Source organism: Somniosus microcephalus, chromosome 22 (assembly GCF_052327205.1).
Source record: "Somniosus microcephalus isolate GS21.2 chromosome 22, FLI_Smic_1.0, whole genome shotgun sequence".
Classification (NCBI taxonomy): domain Eukaryota; kingdom Metazoa; phylum Chordata; class Chondrichthyes; order Squaliformes; family Somniosidae; genus Somniosus; species Somniosus microcephalus.
The window spans coordinates 53,767,908-53,773,886 of NC_141008.1; the positions used below are offsets into that span (position 1 = coordinate 53,767,908).

General features: G+C 48.6%; 1 long non-coding RNA gene across 1 annotated transcript; it reads right to left on the minus strand.

Annotated features, from left to right (window-relative positions):
• Window positions 1-902: 902 nt before the first annotated feature.
• Window positions 903-3,916, minus strand: LOC147102383 (uncharacterized). Its single transcript, XR_015073296.1, has 2 exons — window positions 3,391-3,916; window positions 903-1,179 (listed from the first exon to the last, which is right to left on the minus strand). It is a non-coding gene; the product is annotated as an uncharacterized LOC147102383 (long non-coding RNA).
• Between the last annotated feature and the right edge of the window lie 2,063 nt (window positions 3,917-5,979).

Below are 5,979 nucleotides of genomic sequence, written 5' to 3' on the forward strand. Positions count from 1 at the left end.
CAGGGGAGCGGGGTGGTGGCAGAGGGGCGGAGTCACAATCCAGGGATAGAATTCCCACACAGGTCCTTGCGATCTCCCGCCATGACTTTGGTGGAAGCCCTGCAGGAAACGCCATTTCTCCACCTTCACCTCATCAGGTTTGCACTGCTATTCCGCTGAAGTTACAGCGGGAGAGCGGGAGAACCCTCTTGGAAATTTCAGGCGATGGTTTTTAGAACGCCGGGAAGCACAGATGGTGTAGATGGAGGTGGGTCATTAGATGCAGACTGCAAGCTCAGAATTAGTGGGCACAGGTCCAAAACGAACAAGTCTCAAACAAGACTAGAATTAACGGGCACAGCGCCATAACCCAGGGCTTAACGGGCTAAATTACGAGCACAGGTTACCTAGACTAGGCTTGTATTCCCTTGAGTATAGAAGATTAAGGGGTGATCTAATTGAGGGGTTTAAGAACATAAGAAATATGAGTAGGAAATTCGGCCCCGCGAGCCTGCCCCGCCATTCAATAAAATCATGGCTGATCTGATCTTGGCCTCAACACCACTTTCCCGCCTGCTCCCCATAACCCTTGACCTCCCCTGTAGCTTAAATGTATGTCTATCTCCGCCTTGAATATACTCAATGACTCCACAACTGTTTAAGATGATTAAAGGATTTGATAGGGTGGATAGAGAGAAACTATTTCCTCTGGTGGGAGGAGTCCAGAACAAGGGAGCATAACCTTAAAATTAGAGCCAGGCCGTTCAGGGGTGATGTCAGGAAGCACTTCTTCACACAAAGGGTAGTGGAAATCTGGAACTCCACCCCCCAAAAAGCTGTTGAGGCTGGGGGGTGGGGGGGGGGTCAATTGAAAATTTCTAAACTGAGATCGATAGATTTTAGTGAGGTAAGTCAGATTCAGATTCCGATTCAGATTTAGATTTATTTGCCATATGTAACAAGTACAATGGAATGCTTGTTCCCCGTCGGGACGCATCAGCTATACATACAGCGCCGCATTCAGAGTCAATACAATGGCTTCCCGTGACAGTGGGAGCACGATGTCCCTCAGCCGCTCCGTCCTCCTCTTCACCGCGGCCTCCTCCTCACTGTTGCCGGCTCCACGTGTGGTGGCCTGCTTCTCCCGCTCTGGCCGCCATGCCCGGCTCCCATCCGGACTGCGAGTTACCCGAAATGGAGCTGCCGGCAAAGCGGGTAGATGGAGTTAAGATACAGATCAGTCATGATCTAATTGAATGGCAGAACAGGCCCGAGGGGCTAAATGGCCTCCTCCTGTTCCTATGTTTCCTACGTTCCTAGATGTGAAGTAGAAACCAGCAAAATATAGTTGAATATCCAATGGGAAGCGGAGATTTACCTCAATGATATCGGAGCTGAAAGGGTTAAATTATGAGGACAGGTAGTATTCACTTGGGTTTAGAAGGTTGAGGGGTGATCTAGTCGAGGTGTTCAAAATGATAAAAGGATTTGATAGGGTCGATTCAGAGAAACTATTCCCTCTGGTGGGGGGGAATCCAGAACAAAGGGGGCACAATGTTAACATTACAGCCAGGCCATTCAGGGGTGATGTCAGGAAGCACTTTTTCACCCAAAGGGTAGTGGAAATCCGGAGCACTCTCCCCCCAAAAGGATGTGGATGCTGGGGGTCTATTGAAACTTTCAAGGTTGCAATCGACAGATTTTTATTAGCTAAGGGTATCCAGGGATACGGAGCAAAGGTGGGTCAATGGAGTTGAGGTGCAGATCAGCCATGATCTCATTGAATGGCGGAACAGGCTTGAGGGGGCTGAATGGCCTCCTCCTGTTCCTATGAGAGACCGGAACTGATGGGGATAAGTACAGAGTGAGATGATCAAATACTCCGCAGGACATGATGGTTCTTTGTTGGAGCTGAAGGTGGGATTTAAGGGGTGGGGGGGATAGGAATGTTGTCTGTGGAGAGCAAGAGACCGGGGTTGAATAGTTTGGATGTGAGGATGAAACATATAAAATTCTAACAGGACTAGACAGACTAGATGCAGGAAGGATGTTCCCAATGGCGGGGGAGTCCAGAACCAGGGGCCACAGTCTAAGGATAAGGGGTAAGCCATTTAGAACTGAGATGAGGAGGAATTTCTTCACCCAGAGAGTGGTGAACCTGTGGAATTCTCTACCACAGAAGACAATTGAGGCCAATTCATTAAATATATTTAAGAAGGAGTTAGATATATTTCTTAAGGCTAAAGGGATCAAGGGATATGGGGAGAAAGCCGGGACCGGGTACTGAATTTGGATGATCAGCCATGGTCACATCGAATGGCGGAGCAGGCTCGAGGGGCTGAATGGCCTACTCCTGCTCCTATCGTCTATGTTTCTATGTAGGATGGGTGTAGATATTCAGGAGCTTTTCCATACTACTCCTGAGGAACAGAGAGTGTTTATGTCCTCCCTTTAGAAGAGTCAGCAATCTCGGGGAGGACCAGAGGCTGTTGTTTGCAATGTCACCACGTGAAGTTAATGAAAAGATTCACACACTGAATTATTTTTTTTGTGTGATGTCTGCTTTGTCTGGATGGTTTTTGGAGGAGCCGCTGGTTGGGAAAGGTCTGCTCCACATGGGTTTAAGGTGAGCACCTGGTTTAACACTTGAGCCACACAGACCACCAGCTCCAAGATCCTCGGTCGATGCTGGGCCAGCTGGTTTGGTGCTGCCTTTGGCTTCTACAGCCCTCATTCAGGGAGGGCAAAGGGCAGCCAGGCTTCCTCTTCCTGGCTGTTAATCAATCAGCGGGTGTGAGGGCCCGTCTGGCTTCAACAAGTTGTAAACACCACCACCACCCCACCCCACGGTCGGATTGCCGGTGGGCACTCACACTGCCCCAGGCTCTCCACCTAACAAGGGCCACTTGGGGGCAAGAGACTGGTAGCGAAGGTACACCATCAAGAGTCAGTGTCCGCAAGAAGGGAAATCCGGGAGAGAGAGAAAAAATACATAAATCATCACGGTCAAGGGTTCAAAGTAACTGTCAGTACATTAGAAATTGATCTGCGTGGACTAGGAACCGGTGTGAGCAACGCTAACAGCAGTCTGACGATACAAGGCAAGCTGAAAACCAAAATGTTGTTTCCAGGGACTGTATAGTGTTGGCCTTGTCCAGAGCAGCAGAACCAGAGGACACAGCCAGCACTTGAAGGGCGCTGGGGAGTAAATTCAAAACGAACCCGCGGAAGCAGTATTTCAGTCAGCGAGTGGTCAATCTATGGCAGGGGTTCTCAACCTTTCTGCTTCTGTGTTATAAAAATTCCAGGGACCCTCCCCCTGCAACACAGCACAAGTATTTTTAATGTGTAAAAAAATGAGTTATACAATTAAACATATTTTTATTTATTACTATTTTTTGTTTTACTTACTTAACGTGAAAAGTGTTGCTGGTGCTGAAGTTGAGACTGTCTCCGAGGTTGATAGAGTTCCGCTTAAGTTAGTAGACTGTTGCCGAGGTTGGTAGAGTTATACTGAAATTAATGAACTGTCACTGAGGTTAGTGAAGTGTCACTAAATGTTGGTAAAGTGTCACTGGAGCTGATAGAGCTGATGTGACCCTGACGCCGTCTGCTTGAGAACACTCCGTTGACCAAGAGCCTCTGAGACTAAGCAGCGGCTTCCAGTTCCTCGCGTCCAATGCGGCGGGCCGGGGACGAAGGGGATGCTTGCTTTGGATACTTGCTGGGGAGGTCAGTGGGCCGTTCAAAACATGGCCTACAGGCCAGGAGCTCTCAACCGTGGGTCCGCCGACCCCTGATCTATGGAGCACACTCCCTCGGGAGACTGCGGAAGGAATTAGTATTGACTCACTCAAATGCTAATTAGATAGATTCCTTTCGGAAAATAATAGAAACATAGAAGATAGGAGCAGGAGTAGGCCATTCGGCCCCTCGAGCCTGCTCCGCCATTTAATGAGATCATGGCTGATCATCCAAACTCAGTACCCTGTCCCTGCCTTCTCCCCATATCCCTTGATCCCTTTAGCCTTAAGAAATATATCTAACTCCTTCTTGAATATATTTAATAAGTTGGCCTCAACTGCCTTCTGTGGTAGAGAATTCCACAGGTTCACCACTCTCTGGGTGAAGAAATTCCTCCTCATCTCAGTCCTAAATGGCTTACCCATTATCCTTAGACTATGACCCCTGGTTCTGGACTCCCCCCATCGGGAACATCCTTCCTGCATCTAGTCTGTCTAGTCCTGTTAGAATTTTATAAGTTTCAATGAGATCCCCTCTCATTCTTCTAAACTCTAGTGAATATAAGCCTAATCGACCCAACCTCTCTTCATACGTCATTCCTGCCATCCCAGGTATCAGTCTGGTGAATCTTCGCTGCACTCCCTCCATGGCAAGAACATCCTTCCTCAGATAAGGCGACCAAAACTGCACACAATACTCAAGGTGTGGTCTCACCAAGGCCCTGTACAACTGCAGCAAGACATCCTTGTGCCTGCACTCGAATCCTCTCGCTAAGAAGGCCAACATACCATTTGCCGCCTTAACCGCCTGCTGCACCTGCATGCTTACCTTCAGTGACTGGTGCACAAGGACACCCAGGTCTCGTTGCACTTCCCCTTTTCCCAATCTATTGCCATTCAGATAATAATCTGCCTTCCTTTTTTTGCCACACAAAGTGTATTTTGCGATACAGTCAATGAGCAATTTGAGACATGACGTATGGCAAGTGAAGCAATGCTCGGGAGGAACAGGTGACTTTGGACCTCTGGCTTCCCAAAGCTCTCCACCACTGGGAGTTTTCCTCGCCTCATGTCTGGGTCTGTTGTAGACTCATTGATAGAGATTGATCGCTGTGATTAGTCAACAACTCCATTATCATTGTATCGTGCGACTAACAGGATGGGAGAAGGTGAACTCGATGGACCTGGGTCTTATTTTTTGTTCAGTGATTCCTATGTTCCTACACCCTTGTTAATCCCAGCACGCAGATCCAATTTCAAACACTCACCAACATACACAGTGCAAACACAATGGGCTGGGAAATGCTTTCGTTGCCACACCGCCTTATCTTTGTGCGTTTTTAATTTGAAAAATATATAATTTCACACCAGGACTCTGTGTAGATGTGGAAGCTTGCAGATGTGTTCTCCTGTTATCGGTTGCGTTTTTCAAACGGTGGTGCTTTGTCAAGAAGAAATCATTCTCCCAGCTCCAGCCAACTTTCTATCAGTCATGAAACTAATAGAATATCACCAGTGAACACTTTGAAGTTTATCAATAACCCACGGGAGCCAATTGTGAATCAAGAATAAAACTAAAATCCATTATATGTTTGACATTTTACACGAGAGAGCTGCTACCCCTTTATGTTGGCTCTCAGCTGCATATCAAAGCTAACGCCCCACACAGCAATCCTTGAAGAGATCAGAACTTTGAAATATTCAAAAATAATAATTAAACTCAATTTTGTCCCGCTCTCCCTGCCAACCAGCTCTCTGGGTAACTTCACTGCATAGTGCAGTATTGAGATGCACAGATTGGAAAAGAACCAGCTTGAACCCCCCAGTCTGTGTTGAGTTAGCTGGTCTCTGCTGGGAAATAATGGGGGTCTTCAACTGGCCTCAGCGTTCTCTGTGAAAATAATCAGCCATAGGGCTCCTGTTCCTGCTCAACAAGTGAGTCCTGTTGGAAAATGCAGTTGTGTGGCTATTGGGTGAGAGCAGGACTAGGCTGGGCAGGAATGGGCTGGGTTGGGGCTGAGCTGGGCTGGGCTTGGCAGGGCTGCGTTGGGCAGGGCTGGGCTTGGGATGGGATGAGCATGGCTAGGCTGGGCAGGGCTGGGCTGGGCAAGGCTGAGCTGGGCTGTGCTGGGCTAGGCTAGGCTGAGCTGGGCTGGGCTGAGCTGGGCTGGGCTGAGCTGAGCTGAGCTGGGCAGGGCTGGGCTGGGCTGAGCTGGGCAGGGCTGGGCTGAGCTGAGCTGGGCAGTGCTGAGCTGAG